Below are 14271 nucleotides of genomic sequence, written 5' to 3' on the forward strand. Positions count from 1 at the left end.
CATAATGCATTAAAAAATTATTTCCATAAAGGCCCTGTTAGCCTCTATGTTATGCTTTGTCCTGTAATTTAAGTTGACTGACAGCTGTGGCTGTTTAAAAAAGCAACCTTGCGTTTCAAAGTTGAAAAATATCACTCTACATCTCCCTTCCATTCATTGACAGGCATTTAGCTTTGAAATAGAAATGGGACGCCATTCCGTTCTGTTATTTTCAGGCTTTATAGCTGGAAACCTCTGTTATGACGACTGAGCAAATGTGAATGCTTGGCGGAGTTTCAAAAATTGTAATGTCTTCAGCTCAGCAGGTGACTTATTATTCCAAGAACAATTGCAACTTTTTAAAGGATGTAATAATACAGTATTCCTTTGATGTGGTTCATTGTTTTTTCCAATCTTAATTGGCACTTAAATTACTACAATCTTTTATGTACTGGAGTAGTTTTTATTTCTAGCATCAAGCAGAATGAGTTTTAATTCAGGGCTTTATGAACTTGTGAGAGGTTTACTTTCCTCCCAGTGACTGAAATAATTGCCATTGTTAAAGCACGGCTCCTGAGGATTGTACACAGTGCATACTGGGTGAGTGTCTATAGAGGATACAATAGGGGCATGGAGGCGGCATGGGGGATCTGAGGGGGCATGTGGGGTAGATGGGAGCAGTGAGCAGGATGAAGGATGAGGTTTAGGTGGCCTTTAAACAATGTTGGGAACTGAACTGCTGTGTTAGAGAGTGAAGATGGGCCTTCTAACTGGCCCGCCTCTGCACTTAGACAGTCACATGTAGGTGAGGTTGGGGCCTCTTGACCTGACATGAAAATTTGAGCCAATGTCTTCACCATTGTTTCTAGATGCAAGAACATCATCCACTGGTAAGATCTGATCAATGCATGCTGAAGAGTTTCTTCTTAGTCAACTTTAGGAAGATTCAGAAATCTTGCCCTACCCATAGTGTACTAGGAGTTTGGCCACTCACTAATAATAGGAAACAAACAAGTCAAAAATTGCATTCAGAAGCATCAGTTGTTTGGACGCAACAAATACCATTCATGGACTAAGATACCATCCAACGCATGGGTGAACACCTCTGTCTTAAATTACACTGGATGTTATCTGTATGAGTGCTTTAGCGGCTCAAAACTAACATCTATTGGAGGTATGCAGAACCGGCAGATCATGATGTCAATTAGCTTGCAATGCAGGTTTCCAGGAGAATTAGGGTTGGACACCAACGGTTCCAATTTGGAGCTCAACACCCCGCCAATCTCTTCTCCTAATCTCAAACATTTGAACACTAGGAAGAATCTGCCCATGCCAGTTGTATTTAAAGGGAGCATCAACTGCATACTTCTCAGTTCCTAGAGTCTGATTATTGCTGATTGGTGCTTTCCATAGTTCTTTCAAACCGCAAACGTCAAACATCTATAGGGAATGGTCAGGTGCTGAAAGACGTTTTGCTGGCTTCAGGGCTTCTGCACAAGTCACTTGATCCCGGACATGCCTGTACCCATAGGCATTCTCTTTGGGATAGCATGGCTGAGAGACTGAGCAAAGGCCATGCAGAGCAGGACAACCTGCGAGTAGAGGAGGAGGAGGGATGTTCGTGGAGCATTGCATCTACCTAAACTTTGGAGAGGAACAAAGTGTGAGACATCTGCACTTCAGAAAGGACATCCTCACTGAAATGTGCCACTTGCTAAGTCAGAACTGCAACCCCCTGAACAGTGCAAAGACCACATAGGCAGTGGCTATGAAGAAGACCACAGCAGTGAACTTTCATGCACTTGCCCCTGTCCAGACATGTTTATCACATCTCACAGATTGACATCCACTGTTGTGTTAAATCTTCTAATTTATGGTCCACGTGAATAATTTGGAGATAATCTTTAGTTTGAGAAGATTGAGATTTGGGGAGTTGATGACGTAGTGGTCACGTTACTGCAACTAATAATCTGGAGTCCAAGGCTAATGCTCTGGGGATATGGCTTCAAGTCCCACCACGGCAGCTGGTGGAATTTAAATCAAGTTAATAACATACGGAATCAAAGGCTCGTCTCAATAATGGCGAACATGAAACTACCATCGATTGTTGTAAAAACCCAACTTGGTTATTAATGTCCTGGGGAAGGAAATCTGCCATCTGGTCTGGCTGACAGGCGATTTGAGACCCACAGCAATGTGGTTGACTCTTAAATGGCCGAGCAAACCACTCAGTTCCAGGACAGTTAGGGGTGGGCAAAAAGTGCTGACCATGTTAACAATGCTAAAAACTTATTGGAAGAATACAACAAATGAAAGTGTACGGGTAAAGTAATTAAATTGCTGGAGCTAAGAAATTTCCAGAACAGTTCAAGGACTGGTGGTTTAAAGAGTAACCTGTGTGTATTTGGTAAGGTTAGAGAAAGAGAGAGAGCTATAAAACGGGAGGTGTAGTCAGGGTATCTGAAATGTATTGTTATGTCCTTGTTAGAGTGATGAATTATTCATGCATACCTCAGGTTCCGGAGGTTTGGTGGGAAGCTAAAAGGTTAAGTCGTGTAAATATATATCTGACATCTCAACTGACCTCTGTTGCCATCGAGATGTGTGATTCCGGGTGGAGCTTTGGTTGGAATTCTGGGAAGGGTCTGTGGGACCTTGTTCAGATGGTCCTTGGGGTTGGAGCTGGAAACATCCAAGTTGCAGGGTGTACGCGTGGAGTTCAACAGGCAGGGAAAGGGAGAGTCGACTAAGAGCAGAATCACAGGTGGAGACCAAAAGCAAGATGCCGATCAGAAATCGAGGGTATTTCTGAGGTGGGGGCACCAAACTAGAGTTTAGTGCCGCCCATGCTTGAGGTGGAGAGTCCGCAATCGTGAGGTGTTTAAGGAATGGTGGAGGATCGTTTTAACTGGAGGCAAGTGAAAGGACCCGAAGGAAGCTGATAGCTTGGAGAACGGCAGGACCACTGAGGAGAATAGAAGTGAATTCCAGAAACCATTTGATACTTCTGGTTTGGTCCCAGGAAGTGAACAAACTCTCAAGGGCCTGATGAGTAGCCAGGGACTTAACTTAAAGTGAAAAGGGAAACGTTCAGTTGAGTTCAGTTTTAAAGTGATGATATTTATTGTTTTATAAGTTAAAGTATAACTGATAACTTAAGATAGTGTTTAATTAGTGCATCACACACACAATAAAAACCACAGTGCCAAAGGAAATGTGATGGGCCAGACCATTGTTGTGCTGAAACAGCACGTCCACTGCCTGAAGCACTGTTTCAATACTGTTTAAAACATTTGAGTAATATGTGTCCATAGGCTGCTCCCACACAACAAATTATGCCTGTGGTAGTACCAGGTATTGCGGTACCTAAGAGCTGGATGACCATTGGTTAGACCCAGAAGTCTACCATTGGCTGTTGTACATAGCTCCGCCCTGAGAGGCGGAGCATAAGAACCGGTGCTATCCCAGCAGCCTTCACTTTCTGTATCGAAGCTGCTGGGAAAGAGTTCTAGCAGATTAAAGCCTTCAGTTATGGAATCACTTCGTCTTGACTGTAATTGATTGCACATCAATTTAATCTGCTACAACTTCAGTTGGAAGGATGGATCTCCGCATCAAACCGGAGTGCCTCCAGCTCAGCCCCCACGCGGATAACTCTGCTGCTATTTTTAAACACTGGCTGGTGTGCTTTAAGGGCTACCTCGACATGGCATTAGACACCCCCACGGAAGGACAGAAGATGCATCTCCTGCGCTTCTGGATCAGCCCTGGGATCTACCCCCTTTATTGAGGAGGCGGAGAATTATGCTGCCGCTATCGAACTGCTGGAAGGACATTACATCCGCCCGGTAAACCAGGTCTACGCTCGTCACCTGCTTGCGACTAGGCGGCAAAGCCCCGAGGAAACGTTGGAAGATTTCTACCGGGCGCTACTGGTGCTGGGCCAAAATTGTGGCTGCCCGCAAGTTTCGGGGAGCGAGCACACGGAACTTTTAATCAGGGATGCTTTCGTTGCAGGTATGACCTCCCCTGATATCCGCCGAAGGCTCCTAGAAAGGGACACTCCGGGACTTACAGAGGCACGGGCCCTGGCAGGGTCCATGGACGTTGCCTATAAAAACACGCTGTCCTTTGCACCCCATCGCGCGGCGGCCCCCTGGGCTTCGTGGCACCCCGCAGCGGCAGCCCCTCAGACCTTCCCCCTGACCCCGCAAGCCTGCGCGGCGAGATGGCCCACTAACGCCGCCGGACCCCGCTGTTTCTTCTGCGGGCAGGCGAATCATCCCCGCCCGCGCTGCCTGGCCCATACCGCCACCTGTAAAGGGTGCAGCAAGAAGGGCCACTATGTGGGGGTCTGCCAGGCCCGCGCCGCGACCGCGGTCTCCAGCAACTATGGACCGCCGCGGCAACCCTCCCTTCAGGCCCCGACCGGCCAGCGCTCACTGCCCCCCCCCCCACATCCTAACGCCACGTGCGACCCACGGGCGCGGCCATCTTGCCCCCCGGACTCCACGCTGGACGGGTGGGCGCCGCCATTTTGTCCATCGCCGACGCCATCCTCGGACACCATGTGCGACCCATGGGTGACGCCACCTTGGATGGGGCCCCTGGCCCCCAGCTCGGTCGACTACACGCTGCCCGATCAGAACTCGCAACTGCTTCATCTGGCCTCGGTAACACTGGACCAAAGTCGACCTCGGACACTCGCAACGGCTACAACGACGGTCCTCATCAACGGCCACAAGACGTCGTGCCTGATTGACTCTGGGAGCACGGAAAGCTTTGTTCACCCCGACACGGTAAGGCGCTATTCACTTGTAACCCACCCTGTAAATCAAAGGATCTCCCTGGCCTCCGGGTCACACTCGGTGGAGATACAGGGGTTCTGCCTAGCGAACCTCACTGTCCAAGGCAGGAAATTCAACAATTTCCGCCTGTATGTCCTGCCGCACCTCTGCGCGGCTACCCTCCTGGGACTGCACTTCCAATGCCACTTGCAAAGCCTGACCTTTAAATTCGGCGGCCCTATACCTCCCCTTACTGTTTGCGGCCTCGCGACCCTTAAGGTCGACCCGCCTTCCCTGTTTGCGAACCTCACCCCGGATTGCAAACCCGTCGCCACCAGGAGCAGACGGTATAGTGCCCAGGACCGGACCTTCATCAGGTCTGAGGTCCAAAGGCTGCTGGGGGAAGGGGTCATTGAAGCAAGCAACAGTCCCTGGAGAGCTCAAGTAGTGTTGGTAAAGACCGGGGAGAAACATAGGATGGTCATAGACTACAGCCAGACCCATCAACAGGTTTACGAACTGGATGCCTACCCTCTCCCCCGTATAGCCGACCTGGTAAACAGGATCGCACAATAAAAGGTCTTCTCCACGGTGGATCTCAAGTCCGCCTACCACCAGCTACCCCTCCGCACTAGTGACCACCAGTACACTGCCTTCGAAGCAGATGGGCGGCTCTATCAATTTTTAAGAGTTCCCTTTGGTGTCACTAATGGGGTCTCAGTCTTCCAGCGAGAGATGGACCGAATGGTTGACCGGTACGGCTTACGCGCAACGTTCCTGTATCTGGATAACGTCACCATCTGCGGCCATGACCAGCAGGACCAGGACACCAACCTCTGCAAATTCCTCCATACCGCAAAAATCCTTAATCTGACATACAATAAGGATAAATGCGTGTTTAGCACCGACCGTCTAGCCATTCTAGGCTACGTGGTGCGAAGTGGAGTCATAGGCCCTGACCCTGAGCGCATGCGCCCCCTTATGGAGTTCCCCCTCCCTCACTGCCCCAAGGCCCTGAAGCGCTGCCTCGGGTTCTTCAGCTATTATGCACAGTGGGTCCCCAATTACGCAGACAAAGCCCGACCCCTGATCCAGTCCACAATCTTCCCCCTGTCAACGGAGGCCCGCCAGGCCTTCAGCCGCATCAAAGCAGACATTGCTAAGGCCACGATGCGCGCCATCGACGAGTCCCTCCCTTTCCAGGTCGAGAGCGATGCGTCCGACGTAGCTCTGGCAGCCACCCTCAACCAAGCGGGCAGGCCCGTGGCTTTCTTCTCCCGCACCCTCCACGCTTCTGAAATTCACCATTCCTCAGTCGAAAAGGAGGCCCAGGCCACAGTAGAAGCTGTGCGACACTGGAGGCATCATCTGGCCGACAGAAGATTCACTCTCCTCACGGACCAACGGTCGGTTGCCTTCATGTTCGATAATGCACTGCGGGGCAAGATTAAGAACGACAAGATCTTGCGGTGGAGGATAGAACTCTCCACCTTCAATTACGAGATCTTGTACCGTCCCGGGAAGCTAAACGAGCCTCCTGATGCCCTGTCCCGCGGCACAAGTGGACCGCCTTCGATTCCTCCACGAGAACCTCTGCCACCCGGGGGTCACTCGTTTTTTCCATGTTATCAAGGCCCGCAACCTGCCCTACTCCATCGAGGAGGTCAGGACAGTCACCAGGGACTGCCAAATCTGCGTGTGGAGTGCAAACCGCACTTCTACCGGCCAGAGAGGGCGCACCTGAAAAAGGCTTCCCGTCCGTTTGAACGCCTCAGCATGGACTGCAAAGGCCCCCTCCCCTCCACCGACCGCAACACGTATTTCCTTAACGTGATTGACGAGTACTCCCGGTTCCCATTCGCCATCCCCTGCCCAGACATGACCACAACCACCGTCATCAAGGGTATCTTTACACTGTTCGGTTTCCCCGCATATATACACAGCGATAGGGGGTCCTCCTTTATGAGCGACGAACTGCTTCAATTCCTGATCAGCAAGGGCATCGCCTCGAGCAGTACGACAAGTTACAACCCCCGGGGAAACGGGCAGGTAGAGAGGGAGAACGGAACGGTCTGGAACACCGTCCTGCTGGCCCTACGGTCCAGGAATCTCCCAGTCTCCCACTGGCAGGAAGTCCTCCCGGTGGCCCTCCACGCCATCCAGTCGCTGCTCTGTACAACCACAAATCAGATACCTCACGAACGTCTCCTTGTTTTCCCCAGGAAGTCCTCTTCCGGGACCTTGCTCCCAACCTGGCTGGTGACAGCCGGACCCATCCTGCTTCGGAAACATGTGGGGGCACACAAGTCGGACCCGTTGGTCGAGAGGGTCCACCTGCTGCACGCCAACCCCCAGTACGCCTACGTAGCGTTCCCTGATGGCTGGCAGGACACCGTCTCCCTTTGGGACCTGGCGCCCGCCGGAGCCCCACGCGCACCCGAACCGTTGCCCCCACCCCCACCCTCCCCACAGCACCTCACTGGAGGGTCAGTACTCCCGCCGCTCCTGCCTAGGCCCGACCACACACCGACGCCCCCTACAGGCGCTTTCCCCCCCTGTAAACATTTTGCCCCAACAGCGCCACCTAGGGGCGATGAAGCTGCCAGGGAGGGCAACATCACGCTCCCGGAGTCGCAACCGCCAGGACCCCCATCAGAATCACCGCCGAGACCCAGACGCTCCAAAAGGACGACCAGGCCACCCGATCAACTGATTGCTGCACTATGAACACTTTATAAATACCCTCGACATCACGGTACCTCCATACCTGGTCATACCATGCGAAAGGCGACTATTAACGCTGGCTACCACCCCAGCCGGGCTCTTTTTTTAACAGAGGGTGAATGTGGTAGTACCAGGTATTGCGGTACCTAAGAGGTGGAGGACCATTGGTTTGACCCAGGAGTCTACCATTGGCTGTTGTACATAGCTCCGCCCTGAGAGGCGGAGTATAAGAACCGGTGCCATCCCAGCAGCCTTCAATTTCTGTATCGAAGCTTCTGGGGAAGAGTTCTAGCAGATTAAAGCCTTCAGTTATGGAATCACTTTGTCTTGAGTGTAAATGATTGCGCATCAATGCCTTAATATATCAATATCAGTACTGGTCCCAATATCGAAGCCTAGCCTCCTGAACAGCACCTGGGAGGTGGTGACCGAGGCAGTCAGCACTGCCAGACTCACCAGAAAGAGACAGCTGGTGATCCTGAGGGATGGAGGTCATAGGTGAGGCCTCTCCCCTGGGAGGGGCAGAGAACCATGGAAGGTTCCAAACATCATGGCACAGGTGTCCTCTGGTTGGGGTGAGCTCGGCTGATCCCCTGCTTCCTCTGCAGTGGGGCAGCGCTTCTAAGGAGTGTACTGAGTGTTGTGTTGGGTGTTCCGATACACAAACGAACTAACATGGTTGTAGATGGTACAACTCTGTTTTATTATTCTGTACAATAATAACTATTAACTTCTGGCTGTGGTTCGTACTTCACCAGCTAACCTGTGGACCCAGCCCTAGCACTGTCTTAGTGATGCACTCAGCACATGGTGTATGTCTGAGTGGCACGCTGTGAGCTCTGTGCTCTGAGCTATCTCCTGGTAGAATGAGCGGGAACTGTGGTGTTCCCTGTTTTATAGTGCGTGTGCTCTCACTGGTGATTGGCTGCGATGTTGTGTGTGTGTTGATTAGTCCATCTACCTGTCCATCAGTGTGTGTGTGATTGCACCATGATATGTTAATATGGATATCATGACATCCCCCTTTTCACAAGGAGATGTGCCTACATGGTAATAAATATTGGTGTGTACTGAGTGCAGCTGAGTATGTGTGTGCAATATTTACAACATGTACATGAGGCTAAACTATATACATAGGAAGGTGTCAGGTGCAACAGAGCAACGAGGTTGTACCACAAACAAAATAAGTGCAATCATCAAATATCGAAAGAGAACTCCTGGAACGACAAAAAGAGAAACACGTTAACATTATTGCACAACAGTTCAGTGAGTCCAATGTGCAAACAGGCTCATAAGTCCAGTCTATTAGGTGGGCGACGAATTTGGGTTGATCGTACCATGATTGCACCATGATACGTGAATGTGGATATCATGACACTGAGGAGTGCCAACAACTGGTGGGCCACTGATTGAGCTTGGCCGCCCCCATCTCCTTGATGAAACAGCTGGGGTATGAGGGTGTCCAGAGGGGTGGCCTGCGTGGTGTTCCACATGAGCAGAGGCTCTCTGAGCATTCAAAGGGCACAGGCAGCACTCAGCAGTGCAAGCAGACAGGAGCCATTTTTAAATGATGTCCCGATCTCTCAAGCCCACCAAAGCGACCCTTGAACACCCCCCGCAAGCCCCAACTCACTGTAAAGGGGTCCCCAGGACCCCACTCATCCCTGTTTGCGGAGACCAGTACTTAATGGCGCTCGCCTGAGGTCTCCAAGGCAAAAGGGATAGATCCCAATGCCTTGGTTACCTCCGGGAACTGCATATTAAAGTGAGACTAGCTGTCTTACTCTAATGTGCAGATTTGCCAAAAATGGGCGGGCTTCACATCGCGACGTCTTGCGAGATCGTGTTAGATCTCACCAGGCGTGGCGAGCGGGTAGATCCCGGGAGTGGGGTCTCCTGTCAGTTACCGGCCACGTTGCGTTGCGGCGCGCTGCTTTTCAAGTGCAGAGTGGCCGCAAGATCGCGCCTATATCTGCTGTTTATGATTGTTGTTGACTTTCTTTTTGCGGGAGGTTAGGGAGGACATTTTATTCATCTTTTTTCCAATTTTTCTTCTTTCTCCTATTTCTCTTTTCCTTTCCCCTTTCTTTCTCTCTCTCTCTCTCCCAAACGTAAGCTTATTAAATTATTGCTCTGTTTTAAGCTATTTTCCATACTATTCATTATGATTGTTGTTAAAAATAAATAAAAGACAGAATACATTGATCGTCAGCAAACCTGTGAGATTTGTCTCGATGCATGCTACCAGAGGGGTAACAATTTAGCGTTTTGCCTGTTCATCGTGGTGACATGTTTCACACAGCTGGGAATCGAGGGGCCAGGCAGAGGTAAATGTGGAGGTGTGAGGGTTCTTTTCCTCCAACTGCTTTGCATGATTAGAAAATGATTTCACCCTCTGGTGATGTATAAGGTTGTAATACATTATATTCTAGTACGTTTATAATTGCCTTTGCAGAATTTTCTTCACACTTTATTTCCAGGCTGTCATCACATTTCATTGATTCCAGAAAGCTGATAGCCTCCACCCAGACCTCTTTCATTGCTGAATTCACTAACTGTAAGGAATCTGGGTGGGAGTGACCCATGGCCAATAATTGGCTCATTCCCCCCACCTTCCCTCGCCTTTGACAAATCTCCTTGTCTGCAGATTGGAGCTCAGCAAATTAGAATCCTTCAGACCTGTACTGTCATGGTTATAAATCGCTGTGCTATCGTTCAGCAATATAACGCAATGAAATATTAACACACTGTGCCATGAAACTGCACACCATCTGGCAGGATTATACATCGGGAATTCTTATGACATTTACATTCTTATCGCAAGTGTAGTCCGCACCAAGGGTATCCACGTTTGATGACAATTCTTAAACAACCAGGCCTCAGATGTTTGGTTATATCAGCTTGTGTTGGTGGGGCGGGTTGGCCATTCTAACTCTTATAATGCTACGACGGGCAAGACTGTCTCAGTGCCCTGACCCAGCGAAGGGTGACTGACTTGATACATTGGAAAAATTGAACAATGTGTGCAGACACTTCATGGACGCAGTTTAACGGCTTTGTTGTGCCTGACCTGGTGGCACGACGAGGCCGAAGAATCTCATGAGAAGCCTCCTGCGAGATTCTCGACACTTGTGGCATCTCACAAGATTCATCCGAACATCGCGATCTGGACCTCGCCCTCACAGGACGAGATCCAGATGAACATATTTGAATGAATTGTGCAGCTCATTTAAATATGCTTACACTGTACTCTCTCGGGGTCCAGAAATTAACGGCTTTGCCAGCACGGCTTCAACGAGGCGTCATTTAGTACTGGTCTACACAAATGTGGACCAGGCCTACCCGCACCTGGGGGGGTCTCCCAGATCTTTGCAGACCCATGGGTGGTCGGGAACAGGGAAGGGTGGCCTCTGGCTCTCTCTCTGGTGCCCGCGAACCTTGGCATTGCCTGTCTGGCATATTGGCACTGCCACCCTGGCACTGCCAAGGTTCCTGGGTGGCACTGCCAGATTGGCAGGGTCACTGACAGCGTGCCTGGATGTCAGTGCCAGGATGCCCCGATCACATGGTGGCATTGCAAAGGGTCTGGGCCTGAGGGGGCCTGTGCCCATGAAAGGGGGTATGAGAGTGGGGAGGATGAAGGGAGGGTATGGAGTGGCATAATGAAGGGTGGGGGTCCGGAAGGGGTGGGCAAAAGTGGGGGGTGGCCTGAAAAGGGAGTTGCCCTCCGCGATCCCATAGCGGGATGAACTCACTTCAGGGGTTGGGGGTAATGCCTATGTGAGTGGGGTGTGACTTTGCCAGTGGGTGGATGGGGTGTGGGGGACTCTTAAGCTCACTTAGGGATCGGCGGACCCTTTCAAAGTGGCACCTCAATCTCTGAGAAGCTGGTTGGCCAGCATGTTTGGCTCCCCGGTGATGAAAATATTTTCCAAGTGTGGGCCTGACAGGGGAGAAAGTCCCCAAGGCCCAAAAAACTGACTAAGTGCGGTTGAATAGCAGTGTGGATCTCACCCAAAAGGCCAGCAAGAAACCTCCCTGCCAAGCCCCACAAAATGACACAAAATTGGATTGAATCATGTCTCAGGAAAATAGTTACACATATTAATGCTTCAGAAAATATAAAACAAAAGCAATCTTTAGTGTTTTACGGTGAAGGGAGCATTTTGATGTTCCATGTTAATTAGATTAACTGCAGGAAATGAATTTAGACTTCCTTGTGACATCATCCGTGCACTAAACTTCCTCAAAAATACACTGACCAATGCCAAGCTGTTATTGTTGGAATCTGTCCTGAGCTGCTCATAAAGTTGGTTTATGTTAGACAACGCATAAGGATGCAAATTCACATTTTGGGTTGAACCTAATACCCCCCAATGATGAGGTAATACATTTGCAAGGTTGTTCTGAATAGGATTCTCTTTATTGAGGCAAACATTAAGTCTCACAAAGGGAGTATTTGGTTTGTATCACTTGAAACTAATTAAGACACCAGGCTCAGTGGTAATGTTATTGTAAGAAGGCCTGGGTTGTATCTCCAGAACATTAGAAGTGCCAGTCGAGCATGTTAACTCAAGGCACAGCTGTTGATTTTCAGGCCAGGAAGTGATATTATAGTTGTAACTGGTGATAGTTACTCAGGGAATGTGTGATTTTAGGAAGGTCTCAGTCAAGTACACTTGATGGTGTGGGCACTGGTGCAGTTATTGAGTTTTAACAGTGGCTGTGAATGTTCGGGGACAACAGATCATGCAAAAGAGGTCAGGAATGGTATAGGTGCCATGCACTGTTGAATCCAACAACGTCATGTCTCTACTCAGGGTTCAGTAAAAAGGCTTTATTTTTGTATTTTCCTTGAGAACCTGGTGAATTAGTTATGATAATTTCCTAAACCTTCCTACTGTTACCTAGCAAGTTTAATGAATTAACAAAAAGGATCCAAAATCTAATAGAATCACATCCGTGGATATTACAAATGACATCCCAGAAACGCCTATATACCTTACAGATAACGTCCCAGACATTGCTATCACGATCCCTGGGTACGTGCTGTCTTACTGGTAGGACAGACCCAGCAGAGGTGGCAGCAAAGTGATATACAGTCTGGGGAGAGTTGCCCTGGAAGTCATCAACCTCAACTCCAGAACCCCTGAAGTCTCATGGCTTCATGTCAAACACAAGCAAGGAAACCTCCCGCTGATTACCATGTACGGTCCGCCATCAGCTGAGTACTGAGGGTGGCAAGGGTGCAGAATGCACTCTGGGTGGGGGACTTCAATGGCCATCACCAAAAATAGCTCAGTAGCACCACTACTGACTGAGCTGCCCGAGTCGTAAAGGACATATTTGCGACAGGTGGTGAGTGAACTAACAAGAGGGAAAAACATACTGGACTGGACCTCATCAAGGACTGTATAGGTAGGAGTGATCACCACACAGTCCTTGTGGAGATGAAGTCCTGTCCTCACATTGAGGAGATCCTCCATCGTGTTGTGTGGCACTACCATCTAAATAGGATAGATTCAGAACAGATCTAGCTACTCAAGAATGGGCATTCATGAGGCACTGTGGGCCATCAGCAGCAGAATTGTACTCAGCCACAATCTGTCACCTCATGTCCTGGCATATCCCCCACTCTACCATTACCACCAAGCCAGGGTCAACCCTACCGAAAAGTGAGGTGTTGACAGAGCTTAGCAATCTCAGAACTAGCGGGTCTGATCTAAGCTCTGCAGTCCTACCACATTCAGTTGTGAGTGGTGGTGGACAACTGAACAAACCATTGGAGGAGGAGGCTCCACAAATATCCCCATCCTCAAGGATGGATGAGCCCAGAACATCAGTGCAAAAGGCATTCGCAATAATCTTCAACCACATGTGCCGAGTGGATCATAGACTCATAGAATCTACAGTGCAGAAGGAGGCCTATCGAGTCTACACCAGCCTCCCAGAAAGAGCACCCCACTTAAGCCCACACCTGCACCTTATCCCTGTAATCCAGTAACCCCACCTAATCTTTTTGGACACTGAGGACAATTTAGCATGGCCAATCCGCCGAATGCACATCTTTGGAAACCGGAGCACCCAGAGGAAACCTACGAAGACACAGGGAGAACGTGCAGGCTCTGCACAGATATTGACTCAAGCTGGGAATCGAACCTGGGACCCTGGAGCTGTGAAGCAGCAGCGATAACAACTGTGCTACCGTGCTGCCCACCCAGAAGGATGGTCCATCTCGGTCTCCTCCAGAGGTCAACACAGATGTCAGTCTCCAGCCAAATAAATTCACTACACGTGATATCATGAAACGGCTAAAGGCAGTGGATACTGCAAAGGTTATGGGCCCAGACAATATTCCTGCAAGTATTGAAGACTTGTGCTCCAGAACTTGCCACACCCCTAGCCAAGCTGTCCCAGTACAGCTACAATACTAGCAATGTGGAAAATTGCCCAGGTATGCCCTGTACATATAAAGCAAGATAAATCCAATCCAGCCAATTCCCACGCAAACAGTTTACTCGTAATCATCAGCAAAGTGATGGAAGGAGTCATCAAGACTGCTATCGAGCGGCACATACTCAGCAATAACTTGCTCACTGACGCTCAGTTTGGGTTCCTCCAGGGTCACTCGGCTCCTGACCTCATTACAGCCTTGGTTCAAACATAGACAAAAGAGCTGAATGCCAGAGGTGAGGTGAGAGTGACTGCCCTTGACATCAAGGCAGCATTTGTCTGAGTATGGCATCAAGAGCCCTAGCTAAACTGGAGTCAATGGGAATCA

The 14271-nt window shown here is 49.7% G+C and overlaps 1 protein-coding gene across 6 annotated transcripts in view; it reads left to right on the forward strand.

Moving 5' to 3' along the window:
• Positions 1 to 14271, forward strand: part of ttc28 (tetratricopeptide repeat domain 28) — a 1212158-nt gene that overhangs the window by 727134 nt on the left and 470753 nt on the right. The window lies entirely within an intron of this gene.

This window comes from Scyliorhinus torazame, chromosome 1 (assembly GCF_047496885.1).
Source record: "Scyliorhinus torazame isolate Kashiwa2021f chromosome 1, sScyTor2.1, whole genome shotgun sequence".
Classification (NCBI taxonomy): Eukaryota; Metazoa; Chordata; class Chondrichthyes; order Carcharhiniformes; family Scyliorhinidae; genus Scyliorhinus; species Scyliorhinus torazame.